Source organism: Muntiacus reevesi, chromosome 17 (genome assembly GCF_963930625.1).
Source record: "Muntiacus reevesi chromosome 17, mMunRee1.1, whole genome shotgun sequence".
Taxonomy (NCBI): domain Eukaryota; kingdom Metazoa; phylum Chordata; class Mammalia; order Artiodactyla; family Cervidae; genus Muntiacus; species Muntiacus reevesi.
This window is the reverse complement of record NC_089265.1, coordinates 8,655,941-8,676,862: the sequence shown is the minus strand read 5'-3', so window position 1 is coordinate 8,676,862 and position 20,922 is coordinate 8,655,941.

Below are 20,922 nucleotides of genomic sequence, written 5' to 3'. Positions count from 1 at the left end.
TAGATATAATTTGCTTGAAAGTAGGGGGTTATTTTGTTCTTTTCCCTATTCTGTTTTTCACCCCTTCCCCTCTTTGCTTTGTATATTATGGATTCTCATAAATGATAGTAAATAAATACAGCTAAAATTTCTGAGCACTTTTATTAGTTTTTGGCCTCACTGTGTGACACATGGGATCTTAGTACCCCAACCTCATCAATCCTGTGCCACCCCCCCACCAGGCATTGGAAGGGTGGTGTCTTAACCACTGGACCTCCAGGGAATTCCCGCCTGGTATATCTTAAATGGTCCTAGGAATATCTCAACTAGCGTCATGGGATGGGGAAGTTGATTTGTGGAAATTCAGATTTCTGGGCTTGATTCCCATGAGATTCAGATTCAGCTGATTTGGTGTGAGACCCAGTAGTCTTTAGCATCTCAGTCACAAGCTTGTTGGGTTGTTTGGCACAACAACCCAGCTCTCTTGGTGAGTAGGTATCCTCGTCTTTGTCTCATGTGACGGCTGTCAGGACAGTTCGAATGGTTCAAACCTCGTGAGCCCAGAATTTCCCTAGCAACATTAAGCCCTCTACACATCAAGAGGAGTTCTTGTATAATGCAAATACATTTCACCTCGGTCTCCTATGAGCCAACTAGCTTCACCCATTTACTGAAGTGGGCCCAACCCCCCCTCACTCACATCAGTATTAATGTATAATTCACAAACAATGAGTGGAAGCTCTTGGAATCTATCAAGTTCCTCCATCACTGTACACTATGCTCTTGTTCATATGCTCAAGTGTGGCATTTCCATCAGCCTTAAATATTTATCCTGCATCACTTCGTAAAGGTGTTGGTCCAGATTCTCAGGTAAGGTGAGCTTCTTCCTTCCTGCCAGTCCTAGAAAATGACTTAAGGAAGAATCTGAGACTTGGAGCAATGGAAGGAAACTCTGGAATCCTTTTCTGACCTCCCACCTGCCCTGTGCCTGATGGAGGAGAATGTCTGTAATTGTTTGCTCCGTTAGGGGGCGCTCATCCTCTCCAGAGACTGGATACAGTTGGTTGACAGCTGTAGTTATTCCTTAAAATATATATATATTTATATAAAATATATAATATATACATGCAGGAGATGTGGCTGTGATCCCTGAATTGGGAAGATCCTCTGGAAAAGAAAAATGCAACCACTCTAGTATTTCTTGCCTGGGAAATCTTGCCTGGCGGGCTACGGTCCATGGGGTCCCAAAGAATCGGACACGACTTAGCAACTAACCAACACCCACCACAGCAACGGGCTTAGCTGCTCCTCAGCATGTGTGATCCCTCAGTCAGGGATCAAACTCGCGTCTCCTGCATTGGCAGGGATTCCTTACCGCTGAGCCACCTGGGAAGCCCAATTTCTTTCTTTCTTCCTTTTGTTATGTTTCATTTGTATTTTTAAAATTGGAGTATAGCTGATTTATTATAATGTTTCAGGTATGAGCAAAGTGATTCAGCTGTACATATAAACATATCTATTTTTCTGATTCTTTTTCATTATAAGTTATTACAAGATATAGGATATAGTTCCCTGTGCTGTTAACAGTAGGTCCTTGTTGTTTATTTTACATATAGTGTCATGTATCTATTAATCTCCAATTCCTCATTTATCCCTTCCAATGTTGTTTTTCTTATAGATGACTTTCACCTGCCAGAAATAGAAATGATTTAAAAATAGACAAACATACTTAATAAGTGAAAATTATCACTGCTGCTGCTGCTGCTGCTGCTAAGTCACTTTAGTTGTATCCGACTCTCTGCGACCTCATAGACGGCAGCCCACCAGGTTCCCTGTCCCTGGGATTCTCCAGGCAAGAATACTGGAGTGGGTTGCCATTTCCTCCTCCAATGCATGAAAGTGGAAAATTGAAAGTGAAGTTGCTCAGTCATGTCCGACTCTTAGCAACCCCATGGACTGCAGCCTACCAGGCTCCTCCGTCCATGGGATTTTCCAGGCAAGAGTGCTGGAGAGGGGTGCCATTGCCTTCTCCAGAAAATTATCGCTAGAGACCACCATTTTCTTCTTTTCTTAAATCAAGATATAACTTCTGGTGTTAAGAAAACTTCCCTGTAAAATCAGCAGCTATAGGGGAAATATAGATCTGCATTCTGAGTTTTCTGACTGAGGAGTAAGGAAGGCAAGAGCAAACTCAGTTTTCTGAGCCCTGAATTTGATTTTAAGCCCTTTGACGCCATCTGTGTCCTCTTCCTTCCCTCTCCTAAGACATGCCTTGAATCCTTGGAAACCCAGTGGGTATTCACAAGTGAGCTATTAGGAGACTCAAGAAAGCTAGGACGTTGAACCCAGGAACTTGCCAACTTTCTACCATTTTTGATTATAAGAATATCATTTCGTATGGTCCAATGTACTATTTAGTTTTCCAGATTTGACCCATTTCTTCTCGGGCCTCTCTCAGCCGATCTGTTGAGTACTCCTTTCCCAGAAATGGAATCTTTCCATTTCTAGGGGCTCAGAGAAGTCTTGAGTCCTAGATAGGGAAGTGTGTATGTGTTTGTGTCTGTGTGTGCTCAGCCATGTCTAACTCTTTGTGGCCTCATGGACTGTAGCCCGCCAGATTCCTCTGTCCATAGAATTTTCCAGGCAAGAATACTGGAGTGTGTTGCTATTTCTTACTTCAGGGGATCTTCCTGACCCAGGGATCGAACCCACATCCTTTGCATCTCCTGCACTGGCAGGAGGGTGCTTTGCCACTGAGCCACCAGGGAAGCCTGGGTAGAGAAACGTGGCCTCATCTTATCTCCGCAGCCAAGCTTTTCATAGTTGCTACCAGAACCTAAGTCCAAGGACCAACCTTCCCCCCACCCCAGGTATCCATCAAGGAAGAGCCTGTTTCATCATTCACAATGGATAAATCATGACTGACATGTGAACTGTTAAAGAAAAATTATTCATGACACTTGTTGGTGATGATAAGGAAAGCTTTATTCAAAGGGGTTATTACAGTGGGTTTTTTTTTTTAATTCCACTTATATTTTTAACCCCGAAAACATTTTGTATTGTGGTACAGCTGATTAACAGTGGGGTTTTGCAGGATGAGAGAGAGACTGGGTTCACCTTTGAAAACTAGAAGGAGAAGTAGGGATTTCTAACCAAGGAGGATGGTTGATGGGGAAGGTCAGTGGGAGGAAAATTCCTAAAAGAAAACAGCAGGAAGAACTGGGTTCTTGCTAAACTGACCTAAGAGGGTCATTGCTGAAGGCAGGCCAGGGTGAGCGGATATCACTCAGGGGCTTGGTGGGGACAAGGAAATTTGATCAGATTTTGAAGGTAGGGATTCACTCCAAACTGACGGAGCAGGATTCCTGCTAAAACTGGATCTGTAAGGACAGAGATCGAAGCCCAAGTTTGGGCCTAGCTGAGTGGAGGTCTCAGAGAAACCTGGTTAAATTTGGTCAAAAAGAGAATCTTTGAATGTAAGTGGGCAACCGTGTTTATTGCAGTCAGGGATCCAGGTTCCCTCCCAAGCACTGTTGTGAATTTGCAGCCCGAGCCATCCTATCTCCTGAATACATTTCTACAGCCACCCCAATACACCCGTTGTTGTTGTTTATTCTCTAAGTCATGTCCTGCCCTTTGCAACACCGTGGACTGTAGCCTACTGTGCTCCTCTGTCCATAGGATTTCCCAGGCAAGAGTGCTGGAGTGGGTTATCATTTCCTTTTCCAGGGGATCTTCCCAACCCAGGCACTGAATCTGCATCTCCTGCATTGGCAGGCGGGTTATTTACTGCTGAGCCCCCAGGGAAGCCCCCCGCCCCAATACATCTACGCTTGACTAAAATCAGGATTTAAATTGGACAATGGTTCAGTGCTTCTTCTGACCTAGAAAAACTGATATATACATATATTTATTGGAGTAGAGAAAGGTTTATTGCAGGGCCAAGCAAGGGGAACTGGTGGCCCATGCCCCAAATCTGATTTTTATTTTCAAACTATTAATGTTCACACAAGACTAGGGGCCAGGGGCTCTGTCCATCTGATGTAAAAATAACTGTTTTTCATCCTAGCAATTGATCAGTTCTGTGAGGGATAAAAATCACAAAGGCTGTTTGAATTGCTGTCAAAAATAGTCAATCTATTGACCCTGGATTAACATATGTGTTTTCTGGAAGGCCAAGAGATGAATTTTCATTGTCATCCCATCTGAAAGAAGGGACATGTCAGTTTCTGCCTGCTGAAGTCTGCCTTAGAAAATTCACGCCTGCCACTGGCCCTCACACTACAGGACAAGCTGCCAGAGGCTGTCACAGGTTACTGATTCTGTGCTCAGAGATGGGGGCCTGAGAGCCCGAGCCGGGCCGCCCGATGGGAACCTTACCCTCTCTCCTTTGTGGACTTCTGCACACACACAGGGCTGGCACACATGTAGACACAAATGCAGAGATCCCCCGCAAACCTACACAGACCCACACTCACACCATGGGCGCTGCCGCAGACCCCTGCTGGGCAGGAGGGGAGTCTCAACGGAAAAACAGTTGAACCCATTCTCAGCTTAATCAATAAATAGACAATCTCTCAAATGGAGTAAATAAAGGTCTGGGCAGTAGAAGATCTGAATCTCCAGTAGATCTGAATCTGAGTCTACAGTGTGTGACTTCGGGGCAATAACGTCACCTCTCTGGGTCTCAGTGTTTCTACCTGTACAAGCTGAGTGTTGAAATAGCACAGTAGTTCTCAAACTTTAATGTGGAGTCCTAGTCCAAGGCTGGGGCTCCCCAGATGGTGGTAAAGAACCCGCTTGCCAATGCAGGAGATGTAAGAGGTTCAATCCCTGGGTCGAGAAGATCCCCTGCAGAAGAAAATGGCAACACACTTCAATATTCCTGCCTGGAGAATCCCATGGACAGAGGAGCCTGGTGGTCTACAGTCCATGGAGTCTCAAAGAGTTGGATATAAGTGAAGTGACTGAGCCAAGGCCACAAGTGTGAGGCCTTGCCCTAGGGCCACAGAAGCTGAGCCCAGAAAGAAGCTCATCTCCAGAACTGACTGAACCCATTTGTAACTGTTGCCAAGAACCCCTCTGCTTATCACCAGCAGGTTTCCTGATCCCATATTAGTCAAAAATATGAGTTCTGGGCCCGCCCCCAGAACTCACCAGTTACCTAACACCACCCTTTTGGCAGGAATTTTCTCTATCTCGAGGCTATAAAAACTGGCTACTAACCCGTGAAAAGCATCGGCTCTTCCATGAGCCACCCGCTGTTCTGACAGTGTTCTGGTGACTGTCTCCGATCTGTCAGGAGTTGGACCCACTGGGCTCTCAGCGCCCAAGTTATCTCTGCTCTCTGTTCTTAGTAAACTCACTCCTTTCTGCAATATTCCATGTCTAGGAATTGTTTTTCAGCTCATGTTCAGATTGCCACGACATTTAACTCTAGTCCAAATCACCTGGAAGGCTTATTAAAACAGAGCGCGTGGGCCTCATCCCAGGGTTTTTAACTCAGTCGGGGTGGGGCTCCCTGATTTGCATTTTTAACAAGTTTCTAGGTGATGCTGGTCAGGTGGACCACACTTTGAGAAGCAGAGGAGTAGAGAAACTCTCTTGTTTTTATTAGGTCTGAAAATTTTCAACTCCGGACAGATGTCAGGATTAAATGTAAGTTGTCTTGCTTCTCAGTGGAAGCTGATTTTGCCTGCAAGGGCCATTCGGCGAGGTCTAGAGACATTTTTGATTGTCTTGGAATCAGGATGTGTTGCTCCCAGCGTCTAGTAAGTAGATGCCTGAGATGCTGTTCAACATTTGAAAATGCCCAGGACAGCCCTCACTACAAAGAATTGTCTCATTTAGAATATCACTAGAAAAAGCTGAGGCTATTTCAAAGATTATTTTTGATGTGGGCCATTTTTAAAGTCTTTATTGAACTTGTTACGATATTGCTTCCATTTCTAGGTTTTGCTTTTTTTTGGCTGTGAGGCAGATGGGATCTCAGCTCCCCGACCAGGGATTGACCCCACACCTGCTGCACTGGGAGGCGAAGTCCCAACCACTGGACTGCTGGATAAGTCCCGAGAAACCCAGCTCTAAGTGATCCAATTGGGCAAAGTTTGGATTTATATAAAAATGGTGGGCGTTGGAATACACCTCAGGGGAAGACTGATGTTGACTTTTCATTTCCGGGAAGGAAAAGATCCGGGAAGGCATTCTCTGAAGCTAGATTCTGCTCCTTGCTCCTGGACCTCCCTCAAGGATGAGCAAGACAGTTATGCCTCTCAGGAAGCTTGCAGATCTCAAATCCCAGGGCAGCCATCCAACAAAGCACCAGGGCTGGCTCCCAGCGGGGCATGTTCCCAAAGCAGCATCCATCCGGGATCCGGATCCGACAGACCTTACTCTAGCTTAGGATGGCATAGGTGTTGATTACACCGTGTTCTCATTCTCTGCTTCCAACCCAGGGGCTAACGAATGAGGGCAGTCCTTGTGGGTTCTGATTAGAGTCTTCACATATCCGTCCCTAAATTTGCAGAATATCATAAGCCAGAAAGACTGTGTGTGTGCGTGTGTGTGTGTGTGTGGTGAGAACCACATATCCGAACCATTCCCTATTTCTGCACCTCATCCTGCCAATTACAATCTGCTTGGTGGTGTGAAACTGACAGCCGGCAGCAGTGATGGAGACAGGAGAACGAGGAACAAGGGCTTTGTGCATTCTCAGCTTTAGAGAGAATGTTCAGTGGGGCGGACAGGCATGTAACTGGCAGGTTTAGGAATCAGTAAAAACCAAGAACTGGAAGTCCTAATTTATCGTCTGTTTCAGTACAAGGTTAGACACAGGCTATTTAATATAATGCATTGTTTACAAGTGGAGGAGAGTGGAAGTTATTGATGCATTACAAATGCAGGCAAATGCATCTCATAAGCCAAGGGGTAGGTAATAACAATTGCAGGAGACTAAATTTGACTTTAATCCCCTGAAGAATGGCATGCATACAGCTTAAAATGATAAAAGCTGGAGGGGGTGTGGGGAGAGGGAAAGAGGGAGGGAGGAGATCAAGGGAGACAGAAGGAGACAGAGTGGGTGGGTGGGGGGAGAGAGAGACAGAAAAAGATAGAGAAATGAGAGCTGGCTTTCTCCTGGGATTATGCATTTCTCGATTAGGAAATAGAGTGGAAATTGAAGGAAAGATTTTTTTAAACCTTGTTTGGATAAACAAGCATCACAGTTGGCAGAGTGTTTTGGGTAGCAGGTCTGGCGTCATGGTCAAGCAGCTTGGAGTGATTTAAAGACCTGCCAATCCCTTAGATAACCCCCAAAGGCAGAAACAGAAAACAAGTCTTCGTTTGATCAGTGCGTGTAGCTGTTCTGTGTCCCCCTCCCGGGGTCATTAGCCCCACAGCCACTCTGGCTGTGTGTAAATGAACTTGCCCAGCCTTTGGGGTTAAACCCCCCCACTGTTCACACTCGGTGCCCAATGCTTTAGACGTGGTCCATGTCCCGTGAACGTTGGCTGAGTGGACATGGGGTGAGGCAGATGCCCATAAAGAAATGATGTAGCTAGACTCCATGTTTCAGAGTCCCTACAGGGAATGTGGCTTTGGAGTCAGCAAAATTGAGTCTCCCTCCACCCACGTTGGAATCTCCTCTGCAATATTATTGACTGCAGTTGTTGCTGCTTAGTCAGTCAGTTGTGTCTAACTCTTTGAGATCCCATGGACCGTATGTAGCCTGTCAGGCTCCTCTGTCCATGGGATTCTCCAGGCAAGAGCACTGGAGTGGGTTGACATTTCCTTCTCTGGGGGGATCTTTCCGACCCAGGGATTGAACCCACATCTCCTGCATTTGCAGGCAGATTCTTTACCACAGAGCCATCAAGGAAGCCCACTCTGTGGCAAGCACTGTGCTAAAACATCCATCTCTCTTTATGCTCATCTCCAACTTAGGAGGAAGCAAGCATCATTTATTTTTAAAGATGTGGAGATTGAGGCATGGAGAGTTTTCACAGCTGGTGCTGCTGGGGGAGGCTGGCTCTGTGGGGCATCCTTGTCACTGTTGAGGATGTTCTTCATGCGGACCTGAAGCTGGCCTCCCATTCCCACCCAGCGGTCCCCAAGGGCTAGTGTGCCCAATGCTGGATTTCCATTATCAACACGGTTCACATTTGCCTAGTTTATGGATGTGTTTGCAGTGCACCATCTGCCTTTTCTGGTGATCCAGTGGCAAACAGAGGGAGAAAGAAGGCTGGCACTGAAGATCTTTCTATGAGAGCTTTCTGAGGGTGGAGCCAAGGGCATCCAGCCTGGGTCATGGAGCACAGAGGCCCTGCTCATCACTGCAAGAAGCCACTGTTTGTGGATCAGTCCGGGAGAAACAAATGAACTTACTCTGGAGAGCAAACAGTGGTCTCAGTGACCCCATCTGTGTGCGTAAGCCGGTTGAATCCTGAAGGGAGCTAGTAATGTCACCTCTCTAGGCACACCCCAATCTGGTAGGTCCTCAGCGAACATTTGTTGAGTATCTCATCAGACAGCATTCTGGCTGATGGGTGTGCAGCCAGCCTGTGTCCTCAGAAAGGCTGAGCCTGGAGAGAGAAAACATTTTTTATTTGGAAGAATGATCTTGACCACTTGCCTCAGACTTTGGGTAATTAGACCTCACCATCTGAAGGACTATTTCCTTGCAGCTGGTTTATATTTGGGGGCTTTGCGGCTTCTGGGTGTTTGCCCTTGAGGCACGATGGGGCTCATCCCTGGTTTCCTATGGGAATCTGCGGGCAAGTCAGCTCCTCTCTCTGGGATGTGTAAGACTTCTCTGGATGTTTCAAAGAGAGAAGCCGAACTATTCCGTGGTTGGCAAGCCCTGTCCATTTTGATTATTTCCTTTTCTTTCTGAGAGCCAGTTCTTTTTCTTTTTCTTTTTTAATTTATTGGAGTACAGTTGATTTATAATGTTGTGTTAGTTTCTGCTGCACACCTAAATGAATCATATATATGTATATACACACACATATATCCACTCATTTTCGATCCCTGGGTGGGGAAGATCCCCTGGAGAAGGGAATGGAACCCACCCCAGTATTCTTGCCTGGAGAATTCCACGGACAGAGGAGGCTGGTGGGCTATACAGTCCATGGAGCTGCAAAGAGCTGGACACAACCGAACGACCAACACTTTCACCTCTTTATGGGAACATCAGATGTATTTTGTTTCTCTCTCTTTTAAAAATATTTTTTGACCACATCACACAGCATATGGGATCTTAGTTCCCTGACCAGGTATAGGATCTACCCCCCTTGCCTTGGCAGCATAGAATCTTAACCACTGAACTTCCAGGGAAATCCCCATCATGTGTATTTTGGTAAAAATACTGTTTTATAGACTCAGGGTCCAAACTTTCCTGTAGGATTGTAATAAGGTTGCTCAGATTGAGATCTAAACCAAATCAGGGGGAATATATTCTGTTATTTACATACATTTGATCATCAAATACAGTTTCCAACTATGGTAACCCACCTTCAGCCAATCCTTAGAAAGTGAAAATCTATAAAGGCAAAAAAATATTTGTTTTTTAAAGCTCATGTATCCTTGAAACGTTTCAGTTCTTCATTGAATTCTTGATACAATAGAGGTGTTTTACTGTAGTCAGAATGCAAGGAGAATCCAGTTTGGCTGGGGGCAAATCTGGTAAATTTGTTCTCATACAACAGAGAATGTGAAATGGTCAAAGAATCAAATCTAGCGGACTTCCCCGGTGGTCCAATGGTTAAGAACCCACCTGCTAATGCAGGGAACACAGGATTGATCCCTGGTCTATGAAGATTCCACATGCTGGGGGTGGCAACTAAGCCCATGTGTCAAAACTACTGAGCCTGCATGCCCTGGAGCCCGCGCTCTCAACAAGAGAAGCCACCGCCATGAAAAGACCGTGCGCCGCCAACTGGAGAATAGCCCCACTCGCCACGACTAGAGAAAACCCACTCACGGCAACGAAGACCCAGCACAACCAAATATGAAATAAAGAAATAAAATTTAAAATGTTTAAAAAAAAAAGAATCAAATCTAGGGCTACTGTGGGCAGGGAGGGTGTGCCAGAAGTAGCAAGCCAGCAATGATTTTGCAGAGGTGGGGAAGAGAAACATTTCTGTGTGGATTTACCAAAATTATTATTCCTATCAAAAGGAGCAAGCTTCTAAATGTCCTATCTTTCTTGAGGATTTTTTTGGGGGGCAACCCAGAGGTTTCAGACAGAGGTATTCAGGGAGAGACAGAAAGCCACAGTCATGGAGGAGAAAAAGCCAGTCCTGTGGTGATAAATGGCTGGCAAATAGGCATTCAACAGAGAGCCCTGGCAGAAAAGCAAGCACTCTTCTGTAAGTACAATACCTGAAGACTCTTTAGAAAACCTGAGGCTAAGAGACAGACATTTTCTGAAATTAGTGGTAATGATGCTGATATCAGGAAATAACCATTCCGGCACAGAATGGCCTGGAACAAGAACAGCCTGAGATGCAGAGGATCGGCCGAGCCGGGATCACATGAGAAGAAATTCCCCACAAAACCAGACAAAGGCAGTTCCCGTCACCTTTGAAGAAGGCTTTTCACCTGTTCTCCAATGAGGGGAGATTGGAAGTGAGCATCAGAGCTCTGCTGTACACTTCTTATTGTTGTCCCTTGTAGAATTATATTTACGTTAACTGTACAGGGACCTGTGCAGCCCTTATTCCACAGGTCAGACTCCACTCCATCTTTCTGTTGTCTTCATTAATGCCCCAAGGGAGAGAGCCACTTCAGGTGTCCTTGTACACTGACCAGATGGAACCTTCTGACTTCTGCACGTGAAATCTTGTTCTGAGCATGGTCCTCACGGAAGCTGGACTTAGCCTGAACATGGAAGTTGAACTTAGCCCGGAATATTTGTCAGAGTGTGCTGCACCTCCCCAGATCACTGTTTAAAAAATGGCAATTTAGTTGCAATTTCCTGCCTTGATGGATTTCTCTTTTTCTTTTTTTTTAGACTTTTTTTTAAAGTTGTAGTTGATTTACAATGTTTTCCCAGTCTCTTCTGTATAGCAAAGAGACTCAGTTGTACACATATATACATTCTTTTTTAATATTCTTTTCCATTATGGTTTATCAGGGAATGCTGAGTGATAATTCCCGCTTATTAAAATCCCTGCACAGTAGGACTTTGCTGTTTATCCATCCTAAATGTAATAGTTGGTTCACAGCTCCTGATCCATCCCTCTCCCTCCTCCACCCCTTGGCAACCCCAGGTCTGTCCTCTACGTCCATGAGTCTGTTTCTCTTTTGTCTTTGAGTTCATTTGTGTCACGTTTTAGATCCCACATGTAAGTGATATCATATGGTATTCGTCTTTCTTTTTCTGACTTACTTCACTTATGACTCTCTGGCTGTACCCATGTTGCTGCAAATGACATTCTTTTTAGGGCTGAGTCATATACATGTACCACAGCTTTTTTATCCATTCATCTGCTGATGGACATTTAAAGTTGTTTCCATGTCTTGGCTATTCTGAAAAGTGCTGCTAATGAACACAGAGGTGCATGTATCATATTGAAGTATAGTTTTGTCCGGGTATATTTCCAGGAGTGGAATTGCTGGATCATATGGCAATTCTATTTTTAGTTTTCTGAGAAACCTCCATACTGTTTTCCATAGTGGCTGCACCAATTTGCATTTCCACCAACAGTGTAGGAGGGTTGCCTTTCCTTCACAGCTTTTCTAGGATTTGTTGTTTGTAGACTTTTTAATGATGGCCATTCTGACTGGTGTGAGGTGGTACCTCATTGCAGTTTTCATTTGCATTTCTTTAATAATTAGTGATGCTGAGCATCTTTTCCTGTGCCTACTGGCCATTTGTATGTCTTCTTTGGAGCTGCCTCAGTAGATTTCTGGGACCCACCATCGTTTTTGTTTTCTCTAGCTATTTCTTAATGCTCCTAGAAATCTCCGGAGATGAATGCAGGAGTGGGAAGACATATACTGATCATCATTTGAGTTTGTCAAATGGTTTTGCTCTTGAATAGAAAGTAAGAAGCGAAAAGGCCAGTAGGTAAGTAATCAGACTGACACTGGGAAGTGGGTAGAGCCTTCTGCAATGATTATATGTGTATAGGCCTCCCTGTTAGCTCAGCTGGTAAATCTGCTGCAATGCAGGAGACCCTGATTCAATCCCTGGGTGGGGAAGATTCACTGGAGAAGGGATGTATGCTGTGCTTAGGAGCTCAGCATATCGTGCCCGACTCTTTGTGATCCCAAGGACTGCAGCCCACCAGGCTCCTCTGTCCAAGGGGATCCTCCACGCAAGAATACTGGAGTGGGTTGCCATGCCCTCCTCCAACGGATCTTCCTGACCCAGGGATCAAACCCAGGTCTCCCACATTGCAGGTGGATTCTTTACCATCTGAACCACCAGGTAAACCCAATGCAATGCTAATGCAGCAGCCTAAACTTGAGCAGAGAGCGTCTACATCTGGCTGCCTGTCAGCTGCTGGCTCTTGCGGTGCAACCCTTGAAGTTCATTAAAGCAATCAGTCTCTTGAGTTGCTAAATCTCCCTTCCCAGTGCTTGTTTACACACCCTGGTACACAGCAATTGCTTGGCTAAGGGCTGCCCTGTACCAGACCACGTTCCCCTGTGTCACTGCCTCAGAAGACAGCATCCTTGGTGGCTTCCCTATAGGGAGGCACTTGACTTACGTTTCTCCCCCAATTTTTTCTGGGGAGGACAAAGGGTGGGAAACATGAAGATGGATGAGGGTAGGCTCATTTTCCCTGAAGTAAGAACAAGCTGCCTTTTATTTGTTATTTTTTAATACTTATTCATTTATTTGGCTGTACTGAGTTTTAGTGGCAGCATTCAGGATTTTTAGTGGCAGCATGTGGGATCTAGTTCCCTGACCAGGGATTGAACCCAGGCCCCCTGCATTGGGAGCCCAGAGTCTTAGCCACTGGACCACCAGGCAAGTTCCGCTGCTTTTTATTTTTAGTTAATAGTTCTTTGGCCTGGCTTCTGGAGCAAAATGTGGTATTCATTCATCAAGTTCTGAGTCACTATTGATTTTCTGGATCATTTCAGGTGGGACCCCTTCCCTAGCCTCTTTTTGGATATCTGTGAATTGGAAAATTCCAGGTCATTTTTCTGTATAGTTCTAGGGATATAGAAAAACCAGTAAGGCTGTGTTGTACATGATAAAATAAGTATTGGGGTGGGGGAAGAGTCTAGACTCAACTTTCTGTGATGTTTTCATAGATGCGAAAGGCAACTTGAGAACATTTATACCTCGGCACCTTCTATCACGGGGCTTCCCCGGTGGGTCAGCAGTAAAGAATCTGCCTCTAATGCAGGAGACCCGGGTTTGATCCCAGGTTGGGAAGATCCCCTGGAGAAGGAAATGGCAAGCCATTCCAGTATTCTTGGCTGGGACATCCCGTGGACAGAGGAGCCTGGCGGGCTGCAGTTCATGGGGTCGCAAAAGAATCGGACACGACTTAGTGACTAAAACAGCAACAACCTTCTGTCACATGTGACAGAACTACAGTACGGATGTGACAGGGGTCCTCAAGGACTTCATGGCTGGCTGACTCCAGGACGCCAAGCCTCCAATTCTGAAACCATGCCCCTCCCCCATTACACTTTGCTCTTTCCTCATTGCTTTTGTTTAAGGTACCTTGTCAATTCTCAAATCTTAGACCTTTAGGCTCTTGGGTGCACCACTCAAAAGAAATCATTCTATGTAGATGTGAATGTAATTAAAGTTGCTTTTCTTAACAATGTGGTAAGATTGACATTTTAGCAGCTTAAGTCCTTTTTTTCCCCCTGACAGATTATTTTCTTTATTCAGATAAAGCCTGTGTTCTATTTTGAATGCTGGGAGAAGGCAGATTTTTTTTTTTCATTTAGAGTTTGAGGCAATTAGAGCTACAGATTAATTTCTCACATGAAGAGGAATGTTTTGTCTTCAGATCTGCACCTGCTCAACCCCCATTTCCAGAGAATCGTCGTAAGTTATAGTACTAAAGAGGAAGAGGAAATACTTAGCAGAGTCAGAGGGAATCACTAATGGCAAATCAATAATGGAGTATTTCAGAACTCTAAGGAGACATAGTGTTATGGAAAATGGTGGGATCATTTAGGTGTGGTTTCACTTGTGTGGGGTTACTGGGAAGAGCCAGAACTGACCATCAGGCATCAAAGAACTATATGTCTTTTGTTGTCTTTGTTTAGCTGCTAAGTCAACCTGACTGTTTTGTGACCACAATGGACTATAGCCTGCCAGGTTCCTCGTCCATGGGACATGTCTCCTGGTTCTTTCCAACAACAAATTCATGTGTGCCCCTTACCTCTCTGTGCCACCCTCAAAAGTGCTTCTCCTCTTATATTTCTGATCTTTGTTAAGAGTGTCAATGTTCTCAGCTAGCCACGCCAGAAATCTTGGGGCCATCTTTGATGACTCCTTATTCCTTTTTCTCTATCATGGACCAGAGTTGATTTCTTTTTAATATTATTTAATTACTATTTATTTATTTATGGCTGCACTGGGTCTTCATTGCTGTGCACGGGCTTTCTTTAGTAGCAGTGAGTGGTGGCTGCTCTTCATTGCGGTGTGCAAGCTTCTCATTGCATTGCTTTCTCTTGTGGAGCATGGCTCTAGGCGCTTGGGCTCAGTAGTTGGGGCATGTGGGTTCTAGGGTGTGCAGGCTTCAGAAGTTGCAGCACGCAGGCTCGATAGTTGGGGCTCGAGGGCTCTAGAGCACAGGCTCAGTAGTTGTGGGGCATGTGCCTAGTTGATCCGAGGCATTTGGGATCACCAGGGATTGAACCCATGTCCCCTTATTGGCAGGCGGATTCTTATCCACTGCACAACCAGGAAAATCCAAGAGTTGGCTTCTTAACCTAGCATCCATTCCTTCCCTCTCCCATTGCTCACAGCCTGCAGATCTCCTTTGAAGAATCACTTCCTTACCTTGTATTTGCTATGCGGTTTGGGTAAAATTTACCCTGCCCCTCACCCAAGGGGTGGGCTCCTGATTAGACTCAGTCAGCATAATTCTGTCTCATGTCACAGAGATCGGCTCAGAGGTCCAAGCTGTTCTGTGTATGGGCACTTCTTTACCCCAGAGTTTGGTTCCGTTTGACCCAAGTGGAGCAAATGCAGGGCTTCTGTATGAGGGCTGGAGGAAGGAAAACCCGTGTTTTTTTTTTTCCTTTGAATGAGGTGGTATGCAAATATGAGGTCTGGAGGAGCCAAGCCCATTTTTCTACCGTGCAGGTCAGCAAGATGATACTGTTGCAGAAACCAGTAATCAAGAAACCAAGCACCACCCTCGGGGAGTTGGAGAACTCAGGTTTGTTATGCCCGCAGGCCCAGAGCTCTGAGCCCCAGACAAAGCGGTTGCAGAGTTTTTATAAACCTACTATAGTGGGCAACACAACTGCTAATAGGCTGGTTTAAACCAAGTGGTTTCACGCGCATGGGAACAGCAGTCAAGATGGGGAGGGGGATGCCTGACCTTTACACAGACAGGCATGATTAAGCAAGGTGTGAGAGAGATAAGCTCCGGTTCCTAGTCCCCACTTTCTGAGACTACGTGACCTACATGATCCAGACTTTGCAAGGAGCAAGCTGAGTTACAGAGGCAGAAGGGGCAGGAGGTTATGTAAAACTTTAACTTTTCCTCTTCAATACAGACCATTCCTCCTGGAGACCAGAGCCAAGGGATGATAGGGATACAGAATTGGAGCCCAGGGTTTGTCTTTTAGTGACTGGCTTATTTCATTTAGCGTGATATCTCAGGATTTATCCATGTTGTAGCACGTGACAGAGTTTCCCTCCTTGTTAAAGCTGAAGAGCTTTCCACTGTGTGTATGCATTACCACGTTTAGTTTATTTATTCATCGATGGACATTTGGGTTGCTTCTACCGCTTGGCTTTTGTGAATAATGCTGTTATTAACCTGAGTGTGCAAATATCTCTCCAAGATCTTGTTTTGAGTGTTTTGGATGAATTCCCCAAAGTGGAATTGCTGAATCTAAAAATAGTTCTATTTTTGATTTTTAAAGGAAACTCTATGCTGTTTTCCATCTGACTGCCTCATTTTACAATCCCACCAACAGTGTACAAGGGTTTCATTTTCTCTACATCCTTGCCAACACTTGGTATTTTCTTTCTTTCTTTTTTTTTTTTTTTGATGGTAGCCATTCCAGTGGATGGGTTTCCCACGTGGCTCAGTGGTAAAGAATCTGCCTGCATTGCAGGAGATGTGGGTTCAATCCCTGGGTAGGGAAGATCCCCTGGAGGTGGAAATGGCAACAAACTCCAGTATTATTGCCCAAGAAATCCCTTGGTCAGGGGAGCCTTGTGGGCTATAATCTGTGGGATCCCAAAGAGTTGTACATGACTGAGCGACTAACACTTTCTTTTCTTTCTTTCTCCCCAGGAATATTCTGAAGGAGTTTCTCAAGTAATTCTGATACCCCCTCCATCTGCATTTCTCACCCCAGGATCACCCCAAAGGAGATCCTGAATCTTCTGTGTCTTTTGTACTTCTGCCCAAATTCTTCCCTATATTCGGACTATATTCAGTCTCTGCCTTTGCTGGTGTTCCAAAATGTTCTTTTCCATATCAACCTTCTGTAACACCCCAGGTCCTCCTGCTCACACCTAGCATACCCCAATGTTCTCTTCTTCACTCTGTCCAGAAATCTTCTTTCCCCCTCAACCCATGGTTAAAATAAAATTCACACCCTTTTTGGCTACCACATTAACTTCCACTTTGGGACAGAAACTTGGCCTCGCTATCACTTGTTTACTTGGCTTTCGGTCCTACTAGAGGTGAACTCTTAGAGGACCAGGGCTGTGTGGTTTTCATCTTTAGAACTTTGCCTGGCACACACGGTGCTCAGTCACTAAGTGAGGGAATACATGCCTGAACACATCAAAGAGAATAAAGTCCAGGAGACACTTTGTAAACCAGAAAGTGCAGCAAAGATGCAAAGCATTTTTGTTATTTGTTTATTTTATTTATTTATTTGGCTGTGTGGGTTCTTTGATCTTCACTGTGGCATGTGGGATCTAGTTCCCTGACCAAGGATTGAGCTCGGGCCCCCTCCATTGGAAGCATGGAGTCTCAGCCACTGGACCATCAGGGAAGTCCCAGGGTGGAAAACACTGTTACCACTATTTAATAGAACTGAAAAATCTAGAAAGTCTTCAAATTTTACTTCCTTGTGAATGTCTATCTTGATGTTCCCCAAGACAGAACCGATGACTCCTTTCTGGGGACTCTCTCAGGAGGCTGGATTTGATATTTTCTCCCAGGATTCTTTATGAAAATTACAACTCAGACACCTGTCGCCCTTTAGGAGAGGGGTGGGACACTTGCAACCTGTGGATCCTGACTCAGACTCACCTCAGTGCTTGGACCATTAATGTTAGTGGATTTTCTGCCCTGATTTTCCCTCAGGGCAATACCTTCATCTGCACCCATCTTCTTTCCTTCTTCAGCCTCAGAGAAAGCAGTAAACCTGTGCTATTTTCCTGTGCCCTTGGGAGTTGAAGATGTGGGTGGATCTAGAGCTTTCCTTAATAGCTGACAGCTAAGGTGTCCACATGATGGGTAAACACAAGAGGCCACTTTGTCTCCCTGGAGAGGACTTTATGCATGTGACTTTCTTATCAAAAAAAGAAAAGGAGGAGAAACCAGGGACCAGGGCTGAGAACGAGCAGCATAGAAAATAGAAACTGGGCTGTGTTGAGGAGCAGACTTCCTGAGTAGATGCAGAAACCCCACAAGGATCTGCTGGTGTCTGTGCAGCGCTAGAAGCATCCTTGATGGAGAAAGGCGCCTGGGATCGCCTGGACTTAATCAGATTGGGCAAAACCTTGCGGGAGCAGCCTTTGAGCTGACCTCTAGCCTGAGATTCAGTGCTTGCCTGAGATTAACATGTCTAGCGTTAGGCCCTGTTTATAGTTCTTGCCTGTCCATGGTGGGGAGGCTGCTGTTTTCCTCCCTGTATAAGATAGAGACCTATATGTGGACTGTGATTAGGTGACCGGCCCAAGGAGGAAGCTGGGGGGAAGGGGAAGGACCAGGGCTGCAGCCACAAACAAAACTCAAAGCTGGTGGATGGAGCTGGCCAGCATGACTCAGTATCACAGGATCCTGGGGCAGGAGGAAATCTTAGAGATCACGCGGTGTGTCCTTTACTGTATGAGCACCCTTAAGATGAGGCCTCAGAGAGGTTAAGTGACTTGCCCAGGGTCATTCGGATAAGCACAGCTTCATCGGGATTGCAGGTCTCACAGCTGACAGGCTGGTGCTCTCTCCATAGTACCACAGACTGGGCATTTGGGTAGAAAAAACGGGCTTTATGGAGGTCAAACCAAGGATAGTCCTTCATCCTCAAGGGACGGGAGCCCATGGGTGGGTCATGAGAGAAGCTGGTTTGGACCAAGGAGATGGTGAGATGGGGCAGAGAGTAGCTTTTCACTCCAGGCATAGATCGTGTTTGTTTTATCCAGCAGCTTATTAGATCAGTTCTATTCCTACTTGCTAATTGTCTACTTGTCCTATATAAGGCTGACTTCCTCCTTTCCTCTGCCCTTCCCTTCTTTCCTTCTCTTTTTCCTTCCTTTCTTTCTTCTTGCTTCCTATCCTCCTTCCCTCCCTTCCTCCCTCTCTTCCTTCCATCCTGTATTTTCCCTTCCTCCCTGTCTCTCTCCTTCCCTCCCTCCTTTTTTTCCTGAGCACATCTGGTCAGATGTCATGTACTGTTGATCAGAGATGGAAAAGATCCATTTCTGTCTTCCATGAAAACACACAACACAATACAGAGGGAAAGAGATGAGCAGGGATGGGGTGCTGATGGGGGATTCATCTTTGACCCGAGGGTTCCTCAGGGGTCTCATTGCAAGGAAAAACACTGGTAACTGAGTGAGGTGATGGATGCTAACTAGACTTAACGTGGTAGTTATTTCACAGTATATACAAATATCCAGTCACTGTGCTCTATGCCTTAAACTGATAAAATGTTGTATGTCAATTATATCTCAGTGAAACTGAAAACAATTTTTTGATTTAGAAAACTAATGACTCTGAAATGAGTTTGCAAAGGCAGCATACAAAGACTGCCCCCTTGACTCTGGTGTGTTTCCCTTCCTCTCAGTGTAGAAGATAGTGTGGCTGGGATTCCTCAGCCTATATTTCAACCTCCTTCTCTCTAAAGGGCTGATTATTATAGAGTCTGAAAAGCCCAGTACCCTCTCCCTAGGCTCCCTTGCAGTTCCACTTCTGATGTGATTTATTTTATTTTTTAAACGGTTTATCTTATTTATTTATTATTTGTTTGGCTGTGCTGGGTCTTAGCTGTAGCCTGAGGGATCTTCCATCTAAGTTGCGGCATGTGGGGTCCAGTTCCCTGACCAGGGATTGGACCCAGGCCCCCTGCATTAGGAGTGTGGAGTCTCAGCCACTGGACCACCAGAGAAATCCCCTGGTGTGATTTAGATCCTACCAACTGGTTACACTGGCGGGAGAGGCACCTTTGGAGGTGGGAGGGACAGGAGGCTGCATTGCCGCAGATGTGTGGTTCTGGATTCAATGGTATATTGACAGCTTTGGGATTTGACCAGGAAGTTCCTGATTGTGGCAGGAGACCTGGCAGTCTAGCTCTGTGGTGTGAGTTTGAAAGCTGTTTTAGATCAGGGTAGCTCTCTCTCCAAAGCCCTCTGCCTCTGCTACTATGAGCCGTGAGTATAATTCCTTGCAAATCTTCTATTTGAATCAGTGAGAGTGGATTGTGTTATTGGCAACTTATCTTGATTAGCACAGTTTTGCAGGGGGCATGCATGCATGTTTGGTGGCTCAGTCATGTCTTTGTGACTCCATGGACTGTAGCCAGGCAGGCTCCTCTGTCCATGGAATTTTCCAGGAGTGGGTTGCCATTTCCTCCTCCAGGGGATCTTCCTGACCCAGGGATCAAATCTGTGTCTCCTGGGTCTCCAGGGACAGATGCCTAAACTTTAGGGAAGGTAGAGTTCATGTCAGTCGATTCTCTTTCTCACTATTGTATCCACATGGAGCAGTTATGAGAGAAACAGACTGCACATCTTCTCAAATAATAGAATCTTACATGTTATTTGAGATAGAGTGTTGTTGTTCTTGTTTTTTAATCCAGTTACCTTGCAATCTGGACCTGGAGAGGAAACAGGAAAGCTAGTAGGAGGCTGTGGGGCTGTAAATCTAATAAGAAAGTAACAGAAAGTAGGAGTCAGTTGACCTGTTGGGAGACACAATAGTAAGACACTGCAGGAGGTACTGCGTACGGAATGTGTGTGTACCCCCAGACTCAGATACTGAAGTCCTGATTCCAACAATGTGGGCTTTGGAGACAGTCTTCGGGAGGTACTTGGGTTTGGAAGAGATCATCAGTGGAGCCCTCAGACTAGGATTGGGGCCCCTATAAGGGAATGAAGAGACCAGAGCTCGTTCTATGCCACATGAATACACAGTGAGAGGGCGGTCATCTACGAGCCAGGAAGAAGGCTCTCCCCAGACGTCAGATCTGCTGGCACCTTGATCTCGCACTTGCCAGCCTCCAGAGCTGTGAGAAATAAAGGTTTGTTGTTTAAGGCACTCAATCAATATTATGTTTTGTTATAGTAACCCAAGCAGGCTAAGACTGAGGGGTAGCTGATACAGCAGTTAGTCAAACAAAGTTCTTGCCCGGGGCTCACCTTCTAATAATGGATTACAAACAGAAAACAAAGTGACGATGAAATATGTGATCATGTGTGCTTAGCTGCTCAGCCGTGTCTGACTCTTCATGATCCCGTGGACTGTAGCCAGCCAGGCTCCTCTGTTCAGGGGATTCTCCAGGCAAGAATACTGGAGTGGGTAGCCATTCCCTTCTCTGGAGGATCTT